The 14,127-nt window shown below is 46.8% G+C and overlaps 1 protein-coding gene across 2 annotated transcripts in view; it reads right to left on the bottom strand.

Annotated features, from left to right (window-relative positions):
- NHS (NHS actin remodeling regulator) overlaps positions 1-14,127 on the bottom strand; it is a 588,432-nt gene that overhangs the window by 388,962 nt on the left and 185,343 nt on the right. The gene's annotated exons all lie outside the window — the stretch shown is intronic.

The following is a 14,127-nucleotide window of genomic DNA, read 5'->3' as shown; positions in this document are numbered from 1 at the left end:
ACAATGTAGCTCAAAACCAACCTAGTGAAGGAGCCCAGCCGTAGTGCCCAGAGTGGCGAGACGCTTGCAGGCCGCAGTGGGAAGCAGGTGAGGGAGGATGGGAGAAGAGAAAGGAGAATGTGGAACAGGGGGGACTGGAGCCACATGATGGGCTGCGCCTCACCTCCAACGTACTAATAAGTGAGACTCACTACTACCGATGGATGTAGTAGGCGCCTTGATGCCTACGGGTTTAGTGTGCTTTATAAATGAACATATAAATACATGTGTCAATAAAGAGGCATCATGGAATACTGGGCAGCAGGTCAAGTCTTCCAGGACTCGCGTCTTTCATATTGATTATTGATTTCATATTGATTAGCGATCTGTGTGTTTCAGATTTCCACACCTGCTTGAAATCTCCCTCAAATGGCCACATTAAGAATGCAGAATAAACGATGGGACACATAACTGAAGGAATCAGCTATTAACTGTCCTCCTGTGTGATACTACCACTGCCATCAGTTGTATAAACGTATGCAAGCGAAGTCATCCTGATGAAGCCCAGTGAGGCTGAAACACGTCTAGGGCTTCCTGTTGTCTGGTGCAGAGAGCTTGTGGTTTTGCTGTTTGGGCCAGACGACTCCTTCTGGGGCAGGGAGGACTAATTTGCAATACTTTGGTCACCTTCTGACTTGGCACAGGCGAGCTAAAAAATGATTGAAAAACCTACCCCGAGTTAGTCACAGTGAGTACTCGCAGTGTTTTATACGCGTTAGCTGGAGCATTTAAATCAGGACGATTTGAGAATCCTCAGATTTTCTGAAAGGTGGCCTTCTGCAGACTAATTTCTAAGCATCGTCTTGCTGGCGGCCTGAACCATTCACTACCAAGGAACGCTCTAATCATTGTTGCTAAACCTTTTCAGCAGGAATATTGGGGAAGGTCAGTCAACCCTGTCTTAAGCGTCAGACGCTAATCCATGGCTTGTTTCCAAAATCTCCTTCAGTGCCTTCGTAAAGGTAATTCTGCTGTTCGCATTATGTGCCAGGGTTGCGTATCCCATAACACATTCCCATGGGTATCAGGAAACCGGGCCGCCACTAATCTCCCCCTGAAATCTGGCACACTCGGCCGCTATTATGATTGTTTTGGGCCCACCAGTTCTCCAACTCTGAAAAGTGTTTCAAACAGGCTTTTTTTCCCAACAACCCACAAAACCATTATACTGGCCGCGCTGAGCCAACTTAGGAAAAGGCAATCAGCTGAATCCAGACTTTTAAAAGGACACCTTTGCTATTGTGCTTATATGGGGCCAAGAAATGCAAATAATTAAAATTATGCACTGGGTCATATAATAATCAGACACACATTTTGTGCAAATTAAGAGTCTGTATAGAGGACCGCCTTGTGTTAAAATCGATGTTAAGGAAAAGGGTAATCAACGTAGAGCGCATGAAACTCTACGGTTCGCCTCGCTTACGTATCACCTCTAGAAGTTAACGGGTCTCAAGTGTAACTAATGCCATGTCTGCTGGGATTTTTAAACATGTTTAGGGGGTCTTCCATCGTGCCTTCTGTGAGTGTGGCCTCGGACGGGCGATTAGGACTCAGCCAGATGCTGGTTGTTTCATCGGAGCATTGAGCCAGTTGTGTGACCCTGATCTAGCGTGCAGTGGTGGCGGTCTCTTTGGCGGGCACTCAGCAAAGAGAGATACTTAGATGCATTCATCAGTCAGAACTGTGGAGTGGAGTGAATTGAGAGAATCTGGCAGAGCACTAATGGCACAGCCTGGTGGTATTCAGACTCCCATAAGCTGCGCCGTGCAGATAATCCCCTCCACATACCGTGGAAGGCTTCTGGGCAGAATGTAAGCATAGCTTTGACCATAGAGGCAAGCTTTGGTGCCTGAGTGGATGAAGGGCTCTTCATGGGGCACCTGTTAAGAACATACCAATACTTTGCAGGCTCCAGTCAAGGTGCATCAGGATCTTAAAGTGCCTGGGGGAGGGAGGCAGGGTCACCACCGCCATAGCTCCTCCCCTAGTGCCAACCGCGCACAACCATATCACAAGGTGGGGCCAGCCTCGTTCTAGCTCAACAGGGAAGAAGAAGGCAAACTTAGTGAAGTACAAGCTAGGTGACACGTTGGGTGTATACGTTTTGGCCATGGCACAATTGGTTGCGGCCAAATTGACTGTGGTCGACTCGGCCACAAAGCCATTTTTGCCGCAGCCAAAACCGCCCTGTTTCTCACGGAAACCGCTACAGGAAGAGCAGTGGCCAGGACCTGTGCAACTAAAAGACATCACAAGAGGCAGGCTCAAACAATGATTTTTTGATAACATAATGAGGAAAAAAGGTGGAATACAGCACTTGACCAAAATAGGTCAAGAAAAGAGCATGCATCGTGTATATCAGGTATCGCACCTCTTTTCGTGGCTATCCTAAACTATAAGAACATAGTATAGCATTTCCCTAATTCCTAGTACACTTTAAGCCTCTGAGTTGCCTGTTAGTTGAAGCCTAGGACACATAGAACAGGCCGATCAATGTTCTTGACCGCAACTCATTGCAGAGAAAGGCAACATCTTGAGAACTATTTGCACTAGTGAGATGAGGGATAAACAGGGAACCCACTCTTCCTCCACTTTCACAAGGAGATGGCATCAGACGGGCAAAGAGCAGCTCAGAACCAATATCTGCGGTAACCTCAGAAACAGATTAACAGAAGTACTGCTTGAGCTCCTGGTGAAGGCGGAACGAAGGGCCCCGAAATGCAGGGAAGGCTTAATTTCAGCAAGTGCATCATGCAGAAACGAGTGACAGGCCTGATAGAAGCTTGATATGGACTCTAGAAACGCTCCATGGGGAGGCTGCGCTTAGCGCCGGCTGCTGTTCTTAGACCTGACAGGTTCAGTTTACATTAAACTCATGCGTACGCATTTTTCAGTGCGTTCATATTATATGAAATACTACAGTACATGTTTTCTTCAAGATGACCATCGGTGTCCAAGTAGTTGGTTTTTTTCTGGGACGCTTTTGGTAGCATAGAAGTTTTCCAAAGGTTTTTTTGTAACCAAAGAAGGCCATGTTTTGGGGATCTCATCACTTCTTGTGAGAAATCAGATCCATGGCCCTTCACTGTTTCCTTGGCTGTGAAGATGTCAAGAACATCGGTGGTCGACATCCTGGCAATGCAAAGTGCCCAGCGAAGTGCCACCAGCAGTGAGCACCAAGGGTGTCAGATTGACCCTCCAAAGAGCAAATCTGGATCCACTGCTGCCCAGGAGTGAGGGCCAAAATGACCCTTCACCTGGGGCAGCTTTCATCTATCGCCTGGACGGGGGCAGCACAGCCCCTCTAGAAGAACATAGGCTTTTGGCTCCCATTCGTTGGTGCTTAGCAGGTCCTTGCATCGGATTTACCCCAAAATACCGTAAATATCATGCCGAATGCGCTATTATTGCACATTTGCCATGATGCAAAATGTTGAATCCCAAAACTCCGAACTAAATGAGCGGGGTGTCCCCTGCTCTCCTAGATCAGCATTGTGGGCTTGGAGAGTTGCGGAGGTGTCCCCCACGTAGATTGAAGGGAAAGTGTGGGGAGGTGGGGGGGCAAACAACCAAATTATGAAAAGCAGCTTGAGTCACAAAATGCAAGAGTGGGCTCTGCAATTTTGTAACTCAAGCTTTTTGTATTCGGTATTGTAACGTAGATATCCTTGCGTTAGTTGTTCCTCATCGGCTGACCCCCGAATCAAACATTCTGTGACCTGGGGTGCATGCCCACGAGCCCCTGAAGAGCAGAAGGGAATCTATTAGGAGGAGCGGCCAGGGCAAAGCTATCTACTGGAATACCTTTGATCTTGTGCACCCTGAACCCCTCGCTCCGTTGAGGCTGCTACACAAGTGCAAGCTAAAGCTGCCCTGGCAATGGTGTGCTAGGCAATGGACTCTGAATGGCGCCGTACTGCTGACCTGCGAGCAATCAGGGTAACCCCGGGGACTGAAAATAAGATTGGCTAATCCGGAGCTGAAAGCTACTCGTGCGTAGCCAGCATTAACCAGTGTCCAGGAGCTACCACTGGGGAAGGAGGAGCGAGTACATAGCATTCTGCAAATCTAACCTCCACATGAGATGCAAACGTATCTTTTTGTCTACAATTTATGATCACGTATGCTTTTTAATGTCATAAAGGTGTGTCCTAATGCTTATTTTTAGATTATCCCAAATGCACAGAGTAATATTCATGTAGGTGTGTTTGGCGTCAGTTGCCCTGGGGAGCCAAAAGTAGCGCCTAGTGGCTGTTAGTGTCAAGCTAGCCAGGCTCTGCTTGGCTACAAGCTGGAGCTAAAATAGCTCCCAGCTCATCTCAATTTCCATCCCTGTAGCCCCCTGAGAAAACGGTGTGAAGGATTTCTCTCTCTGCCACCAGGCCATGAACATGCAGCAGTTACATGTATCAGAGGATGGGCTGCACCGCATGCGCACTGAGCTGCAGGCACTCTGCAAATCATCAAGAGTGGAAGTGATGTCACAGATCACTTGACCATCCCGGGACATGATATCGCATGACCTTTGACCCCGTGGAAGGGTGCTTCTTTGTGGTATGCATGGGATTTATAAAGAGGAAGCCTAGCTGGGAAATAACAGACCGCTGTGCACAGGGGGAAACACCCAGGCAGTTACATGCAGGGTCCAAGGAGAGCAGAAGTTGCTGAGATGGATAGGGGCAGTAGGGGTGGGGCGTACCACAAGTTGGGTGGAATCGGGTGGAACACTGAAGGATTTCATTAGAGAGATGTTCTTTAAAAAGTAGGGTCTTCTGGACCTTTATTCCTAAACATTATTCATTACAAACATGCAGCTTTATTATACTAATAATAATAATTATAATAATAATAATAATAATAATTTGGCATTTATATAGCGCTACGAACCCTCAGGCATCTGAGCGCTGCTTATTGTTACCCACGGTGTGTGATGCTCATTTATCGACCTCGGAATGATGAAAGGCTGAGTTTGGCCCTGCCGGGATTTGAACCTACGTCAGCAGGCTCTGCAAGGAAGTCAACGCGAGCGCTATTATGCTAATAAACAACATTTAATGTTAGGTACACACAAGCATCTACCACAACACCAAAAGATAAAGATGTTCCTGCATTTTAAAGTTTTACTGGCAAGGATACCCCAAACTCGCATCCGGCTCCGGCACCGGCAAAAGGGGAATCACCGGGCCATTCCGACCTCGGCAGACCCGGTAATTCCCCTTGCGTGGGTGGCGGAGCCGGTACGTCCCCATTCCCATTTGAGCCACCATAGGGCTCAATGGGAATGGGGAGGAGGGTAGCAGCGGTGCCATTTATAACGGTGCCTTTGCTACCATCATGTTCTGCTCGCGGGTGCCGGTACGGCCACCTGGTCAGACCAGGTGGCTGCAAGGGCACCCGCGAGCAGAAGCCCTATTATGGCGGTACGGTAGCAACGGTGCCGGTAGCGATACCGATGCCGTTGTTGCCTTACCGCCATACTCCTAATGAGGCCCATAATCTTTTGAAATAGGGATAACTACTTCCAAAAATAAAATCAGTTTTGAGATGGCCCTAAATATTTTCTTACCGTAAACCTGTACCGACAATATAAAGTGTGACATACACGTTGTAATCAAGTAATCGTGTAGAAATGTTTTGTTTTCCGCATTGACCCGTCTCCAAGAAATTAACATAAGTTAAACCGATCTGAAAGTCTTACAGCCAATATTAATAGTTATACCATTGCTGGTATTTACGGCGATGCACAAAATACTGAAACAACGGCCAGTGAGACAGAGCTGACGTGTTTGGGCTTGGACACGAGGATCCGTCTGAGCCGCATGACGGACTTAGAAATGGGCAGGCTTGGACCAGTGCGGTCACACACAGAGGAAGTAATCTTGAGGGGAACACAGCACCTCAGGACGGAACGACATCTTACTGTTAGACAGTCGACGCTGAAACTCCTTGAAACGGAACAAGATTGGGATACGCCCCTGCAGAGCAAATTTGTAATGTCCTGAAGATGGTTGGTTTATGTAATTCAGACAGATTATCCAGCCGAAACTCGAATCGACGATTTTGAAACCTTAAGTGGACGCAAATGTATAACACTCTCTATGTTGGAAAGGCTAATATTGTATCTAAAATTGAAGGGATAGGGTCATCAAGAAAAGAATGGTACTTTAGGTCGATTTATTGACCCCACTGCAATATTTAAATCCAGATCAGCATGAATGCAGAGCATTGAGAATGATTTGTATGAGGTGACAGTGTGGTGCTGGGTTTACAGGGTATGGTATCTATATGTTAGCAATTTATGTGGCTAGTTGTAAAATATTGATGAAAAAGTGTTTTGTAAAAATGCGTTATTAATGTATGAATAAATTATCATGAAATAACTTTGGAACTAGGTTTTACTGGTGGAATTTGGCTCTAATGAAAAATTGGTGTTAAATGCGAAGAGGGTTCTTTTTTGTGTGTTTGGAAAATACTGATATATGCATGTTGCACTAGAGATATTTGCATCTCCGGTGGGGATTACCTCTGGCGGTAATGCCACACTGCTGGTGGGAGTGCAGAATCCAAATACCACTGATGTAACCACCTGGCCAAGAAGTAATCTTTGCAGTGGTGTCATTTTGCATTATTTCTTGCCGCATGAGGCCACCGGTCTTTCTGAGTTTGTGGAATTACCGTTACCGTCACCTGGTCCGGTGGAATTACTGCCAGATTACAAGTGGTGGTGGGAACTCCCATTTTTTATGAGTCCATTGGACTCCATGCGGCTTTATTGGCAGAATTACCACAGCGGTAATTCCGTGGCAGTAATTCCGTGTCAGTAATTCTGCTGATTTTGCTGATTTTTAAGCAGAGACTTGGAGGATTTACCTCCAGTATGATGCTGGAGGTAAATCCTCCACTCCAGGGCCATACTCATGGCTGAGTGGAAATATTGGCAGTAATTCTGTTACCACCAATTTTTTCCTGCGCCACCATACTTGTAATGAGGCTCTAGGACCTTTTTAGCTTCCAGCTTTCCCGCGGGAAGACCACTGCATGCATCTTCTATGAATAGTTAAAAACAATGATTTCTTAGAATTGCAATTTCTGCTCTGAGCTACCCCAAGAGCAAATAATGACTAGTAAACCCAGAGCAGCCTTGTGTTCCTTCTATATGGGCCTTCTGAATCAATGTCAGGTGCCTGCGCTTTTCTGGCTAGAGAACAAACAGGTTTGCCGTCACTGAAGACAAACGCCCAGTGAGCTCACCAGTCGGAAAGATAGCTTGAAGGGTTAATACACCTAGTACAAAAATAGATCTGCAGCCTGCTGTCGAGAGATTGGAGTCCAGGTGGATGGACTAGGCCTGTCATCTTTCAGAGGTCAGCAGAATAAGGATCACTGAGATGGATGTTAACAACAGTGCCTTGTAGATGAACAATTGTATCAGGGAGGGAACCCTCTATGGTAATGTATTCGCACCCGGGCAAGGGCACTCAGCCAATAAGGTCGCTGGAAATGTGGGAGAGAACTGACAGTGTTCTCCCCTCTTTTTTCCAACCACCCAATGCCCTTCTCAGAGTACTGATATCTTAATTGTCTCAATGGGCCCTTATAGCCCCTGCCTGTTGATTCCGCAAACCTCTCCCCACCACCCCATAAGACATCCCTCGCCTTTCCCACACCCACACCCTCCTTACCCACTTGAGCATTCTGCTCTGGTGTTGATGCTCTGTCCCGTCCTCTGCGTCCGCCAAAGTAAATACGAAAGGGTCTATGGCAGTAGCCATCTTTTTTTTAACCTGTGGATTGGGTATGTGCAATGTACGCAGAGCCCGTCTCCTGCTAAAATAAATAAATAAAAGAATGTGCATCCCGCACGGAGCTATCATCGCCCTAAACCCTCATTGTGGCCCGAGCGAAAATACGACACATGACGTGAGGGTGCGGGTGGGGGGTGGGGGGGGTTGGGGGGTTATTTGTACAATATTATGTTAACATGATTGGAATTTTGTGTGTGAGACAAGAGTCCTTCGATATTGTCTTCCAGAATGATGAAAAGAAAAGATGCCCTTTCAGCAGTGAGGTTCATTCCAAGTTGCTAGGCTAAGAGGCATGACACTTCACTGAAAGGAAGTCCCTTTTTAGAAGCCCTCCCCCACCCTCACTAATATAAACGAGAGAAAGTGGGTCGGGAGGGGCGAGGAGGGCAGAGGAGGGCGAGCTTTGCCAAAGCTAGCTGCCTATTAAACTCCCAAATCCCCAAGAGGGACAATAGGCACTGAAGCACTCGCTGGTCATTTACAAAGAAGTGGAGTCTCAGAAATCAATACCCAGAGTTACTGAAACCACGCCAGCCTCCAACGAGCGAGATGAACCCGGGGGAGCCGACCTGTCGCCAGGCAGTTGCTTCGCCCTATTTTATTTATTTATTTTGTAAAGCGCACTAGCAGCCCAGAGGCATGGAGGCGCTGTTGCAAGAAAGTGTCTTAGTTACAAGGATGATGGTTGCATAGCTGGTTACAGGTTACATTTATCAACAGTTTCGGTGAAATGATAACTCCTGGTGAGTAGAAGCATACAGCACAGGCATAGTTTATACAAACATCTATGCCTCTCATGGTCCTTCATAACACACTGGTAGGTGTGCCTCCACACATCAGGATGCCTCCTCACAAGTACCTCGCCTAAGGGTCACCACCACCGAGAGCCTTGCCAAGGAAACATATGGTGAATGTTCTAAATGTCCCACCAGGCCCTCCATTAAAATCCCTGCACTAACATTCTCCGCGTACACGGGCCAAGTAGGCCACTTGCACACAGCAATTTAGAATTCCTTCCAACATAGCTCTGCACCTCTGCAACCCTCGTAGATACCACACCCGGGCCAATCCATCCTAGCACCATTATGGCTCCCCTCTGGACCCAAATGCTCTCTCGCAACAGATCTTCTGGAAACAGTCCAGCACGAGGAGCTCAGCGTTTTTACAGATCTGCACGCTTCAGTGCAACAGCAAAGCAATTTTTCATTTTTCCACTCACCCTGCTCACTTATCGCTCCTCTATTGATATGATAGGTTATTTATAACGCGCTTAATACCCACAGGTTTCTAGGCGCGGACCCAGGGATCGAACCCGTGTTGCACCACGCTATCTTGTTTTCAAGGCGATCGCGTTGCCCCTGAGCTATCCTCCCGAGACTCTCTTTCAGATCCACCAGAGTGCGTAGTGCCCATGCAAACGGGAGCAGAGGATAGTATAAACCTAGTACATTATATGACTATGCTGGCTGGGATAGCAGGAGTTTTGGACAAAGGCATATGGAGGGCAAAGGGGTTGCTATGCCGGTGCATATTTAGCTACAAATGCAAGCAGGCTTTTCTGTCCATGACATTGCTTAAGGTGGATAAGAGTATTTTGGGGTGTAAAGTACTGCAGAGTAACATAACAGCGGGTACACGCTTAATGGAAGTAGGAGAGCCACAGCTTTCGTTTTATTCCAGAATCAAGCCATGTGCAGTGTTAATACATTCTCACACATATTTTATTTTAGAGAGACCAATGCAAAGCCCAGTATAATGTCATGGCCAGTGAGACTGTCTGGTATTAGATTAAGAAATCAAGTTGTGCCTCACTGATGAGGCCACACAAAGCTGAAACATGGCTGGGGTTTCTTGTGTTCCTGTGCAGAGGGGACGTGGCCTTGCAGTTCAGTCTGGTCTGATTGGTAGATTACCAATGCTAATTTGAATATAACTCGTCCTCTTCTGTAATGGCATAAACAAGCTAAAAAACAATGGCATAAAAGGCTGCCCAGAGCAACGCCAACTGGGCGAAACATGTCAGTGATTGTTGACCACCTTTGAGAGGTGCTGACAAAAATCACATTTACAGTGACATTGCTCTGCTATTTCGTGGAACTAACTGAGCAACAGGTGTAGTCACTCCCATATCTCTCAACTCACACGTTTTTGTAGTTTGCACAGCACATTGCAGTCGTTACTTTCACATTTCTGTTTTACCTGCCATATTATCGAAACGTATATGAGTATTATCTATTTTGAAGGTTTTCGGAAATTGAATAAGAAACGTCATAAAAACGAGGCACAGCTGTGTTGGGTTCTGCTCCCCGCACAAATGTACGCCTAACTGGCGGAACAAACTAGCCCACTTTCTGAAAGCACGCGTGTTACGTCTATCCCGTGCGCCGTGTAGAAACAGCCTGCGCTATTTCTGGTTCCCACCCAAGCGGCCACAGATAGTTCCGTCATCCATCTTTTTAGGCCTGTGCTCACGAAGGCCTGCGTTGCCGGGATGAAAGGCGGCCCGGGAATGGGCATGGGGTGGGAAGGAATTCGTCTCATTGTCTTCCACTCACACAGTCTCCCTCCCCCCACCTTGTCGCTTGGCAGTACCCCGCCCCCTCTCTCCCTTCTCCCTCTCTGTCCTCGACAAAAACAACAGCCACTCAAGCCTGGTCCTGTAATGGAAATAACGAAGTGCGCAAGATCCAGCTGTAATGAGCGTGATTAACAGTGAAAAGCGAGCCCCTGCTTTCCGTTTCCCCGCTGGCGCGCGCACCGTTCGGTCACCCTCTTCTTACTTTACTCCATTTTAGCAAAAGGAAAGACATCAACCCGAAGCTCGTGCCAAAAGTCGGGGCAGTTCGAGGCCCCAATGATAGCAAGACATCCTAACTGGCTTGTGTTTTTCGTCGCGGAGCAGAAGACGTGAATTGCTCTGGCCGCGTATCTTAACTTTGAAGAATGGTATGGCGTGACATGCGTGACTGCACTGCAGATTATTAACTTCTGCTGGGTCGCTTGGGTGAGCACTGAGCAGCAACCCTGGCCGTTCAAGGTACGGTGAGCTCAGTGACTACAGACAAACTTGGCCTCATCATCGCCGACATCTTGTCTACTCAACCTGCACTGTTCTCACCCGGTGGGCTTGGCGGCATCTCTTCTGCTGAAACAGTAGCCACCATCCTTACCAGCCGGACATGTTCTAGGCCACCACCTTTAACAAACCTGCCATGCCAAGCACCTCTTCCCAACAATAAATATGGCCTCTCTTAACTGAAAGTTCAACGGTTATACCCTCTTCATTTATCAATGGGATGTGTTCACCCATGAGCTGGGAGATGCCAGCTTCTATCCTGATCAACCCTGTCAGCCCACTTCTCATTCAACCAATGGCGGCTGCCATCTACAGCACTGTCACCCTCCACACAACCAACAGATGCCACCTCAAATAATACACCAGCAGTGTTTGCCAACCTCCTACCCAGCCCAGGGCTACTGCCTATGCGAACACTGATATACAGTGGCGCTCCAGATGCTGCATACTTTGGCTACCATGATCCCTCGGCATTGGCCATGCTGGCTAGGGCTGATGGGATTTGTAGTACAAAACATCTGGTGAGCCAAAGGTTGTGAACCCTAGGCTGAAGCACATTCCCAGAGAGGCAGGGATCCAAACAAGCCAACAAGCTTTGATCTTGATGTTTTCCACCACCAGACGTGGGAGGATAGTTCAGGGGCAACGCGCTTGCCTTGGAAACAAGACGATGCGTGGAACAACGCAGGTTCGATACAGGGGTCCACGCTTAGAAACCTCTGGGTATTAAGCGCATTATAAATAACCAATTACAATGACCAACAGTGTTGGGCTTTTTGCCACTTTCCTGGCTTGGAGCGGGAGGGAGTGCCCGATTCATTAGCGTATGGGGCAACCTGAAATTTGATAAACCTGCATTTTGGAAGAAGGGTGTCATTTGCACTCTTAATGCGTATTTTTCAGATGTTGTAAAGGGTCGTTTTATTTGCATTTTGTATTGGTTTTTACTGCTCTCTGATAGCCTAATATAAGTTGTTTGACTGAATGAAAACCAGTTTGGTAACCTCGACGCAACCAATGAGCCAGCAAGCACATACAGGCAGCTAACTTACACAAACTGAGGGCTGCCTGCCAACCAATCATCCAAACAATAAGCCAGCAAGCACATACAGGAAGCTAACTTACACAAACTGAATGCTGCCTGCCAACCACTCACCCAAACAATGAGCCAGCAAGCACATACAGGCATCTAACTTACACAAAATGTATGCTGCCTGCCAACCACTCACCCAAACAATGAGCCAGCAAGCACATACAGGCATCTAACTTACACAAACTGAATGCTGCCTGCCAACCACTCACCCAAACAATGAGCCAGCAAGCACATAAAGGCAGCTAACTTACACAAACTGAATGCTGCCAGCCAACCACTCACCCAAACAAGGAGCCAGCAAGCACATACAGGCAGCTAACTTACACATACTGCATGCTGCCTGCCAACCACTCACCCAACCAACGAGCCAGCTAGCACATACACACAGATAACTTACACATACACAGTGCTGTATGCCGACCACTCACACAACCAATGTCCACTAACATCTACCACACTAGTAAGGGTCCATCTAAAATACAAACCAAGCACCATTGCCACTTTTCATTCAACATACGTCTGCACCTCTATTATTTGTAGACACTTTTATAACAAACACCGCCCCTGTACAAGCAATCTCAGTTGTGCAGTGAATGCACTTTCAGACAAAGGCACAGTGCCGCAAAGCCATACCAGTGACAGCTGTGCGCTATACAAAACACCTTCACCATTGCCACTGACATCATTCTGTTCCTCTACCCCTCTCACCGCTTTACCTTCAGCATTTCCAAACAGCATGCGAGCCATGAAGGTGCACCAACACACATGTACGTTTCTCCATCCCATGTTTTCTGTATGCTTTTCTACTCCTCGTTACATTTATTCTTCTTTCCCCTCAACATGTGAAACTAGCTAATAGGCACGATCATCTCAGAATTGCAAAAGCATCTATTGTATTCCTTAAAAACACACACGTGTGCACGCACACACGTGAGCAGTCTGTCGCTATCATCTTGAATCCATTTCATATTGTATCTGTAGAGCTTAGTAAACAGTGATGTATCTTCCTCTGTATAATACTGTTCAATTCTTGCTGTAAATAACTGCCTTGTAATTATCTTCCTCTGTATAATACTGTTCAATTCTTGCTGTAAATAACTGCCTTGTAATTATCTTCCTCTGTATAATACTGTTCAATTCTTGCTGTAAATAACTGCCTTGTAATTATCTTCCTCTGTATAATATTGTTAAATTCTTGTTGTAAATAACTGCCTTGTAATTGTGTAACCTATACCCTGCTATGACCTATAACATGTATTATAAGTATTTGCAATGCGCCCAGATACCTTTGGGTTTGGAGCGCTATATAAATAAATAAATAACCAAACAACCAAACATGCACGTGCACCTGCTAGGCCCCCCTTGCCTTGCTCACCCTGTGGCCAGATGAGTGGAACTCTGAATGCTCCCTATAGCCCACCAGCAATCCCCTGTTGCCCCTGACTCACACTCTCTGGGCAGACCCCCTTAGTATTGAATTGAGCAGAAAACCAAAACCCGGGGCTGCCTTCTGGCTACACATAGCCCAATTTCCTTAACCTGGAATCAGCTATACCACACCTGCACACAGAGACCGGGCTCTTCTGGTCTGCACTCACCAACAATCCAGGATCCGCATCATGCATTCCCTTTCCTTCCACTAGCACTCCCTTCCCTCTAGAGTCTAGTGCCAAGAGGCCGTCAAAATGGCAGAAGCTGCACTATACAAGACCCTTTTCCATAAGCATTAACTGAGAGTGGACCTGGCTGATGTCTCGTTAGTCCAGCCCACGGTATAGTTCCCATCAAACGTGTCTTTACTGTCGCAGCATGGCCGGAAATCCTGTATCCACGAATAAGGAAACAGATGGCTTGTGGGCAAATAGCCCATCTTTCCTCGAAACGTGAAGCACCCCCATTTGGACGAAGATATTCAAATGCAAACAAGTAAAAAAAGAACGACTTTGTGACAAAAACAAATTAATTTGTGAACAGAAGCAATTTGTAACAAAAAAAAAGTTAATTTGCGACATACATTAACTAATTCATGATGGAAACTAATCCATGCAGAAGAGGAGCAAGTCAAACACATGGGGTGGTTTCGAGGAGATTCGCAAATTGCATAGCATTCCTGC

This window comes from Ambystoma mexicanum, chromosome 7p (genome assembly GCF_040938575.1).
Source record: "Ambystoma mexicanum isolate Mex_15411 chromosome 7p, UKY_AmexF1_1, whole genome shotgun sequence".
NCBI lineage: Eukaryota > Metazoa > Chordata > Amphibia > Caudata > Ambystomatidae > Ambystoma > Ambystoma mexicanum.
The sequence above is the reverse complement of the archived record's forward strand: the minus strand, read 5'-3'. Positions and strand labels throughout refer to the sequence as shown.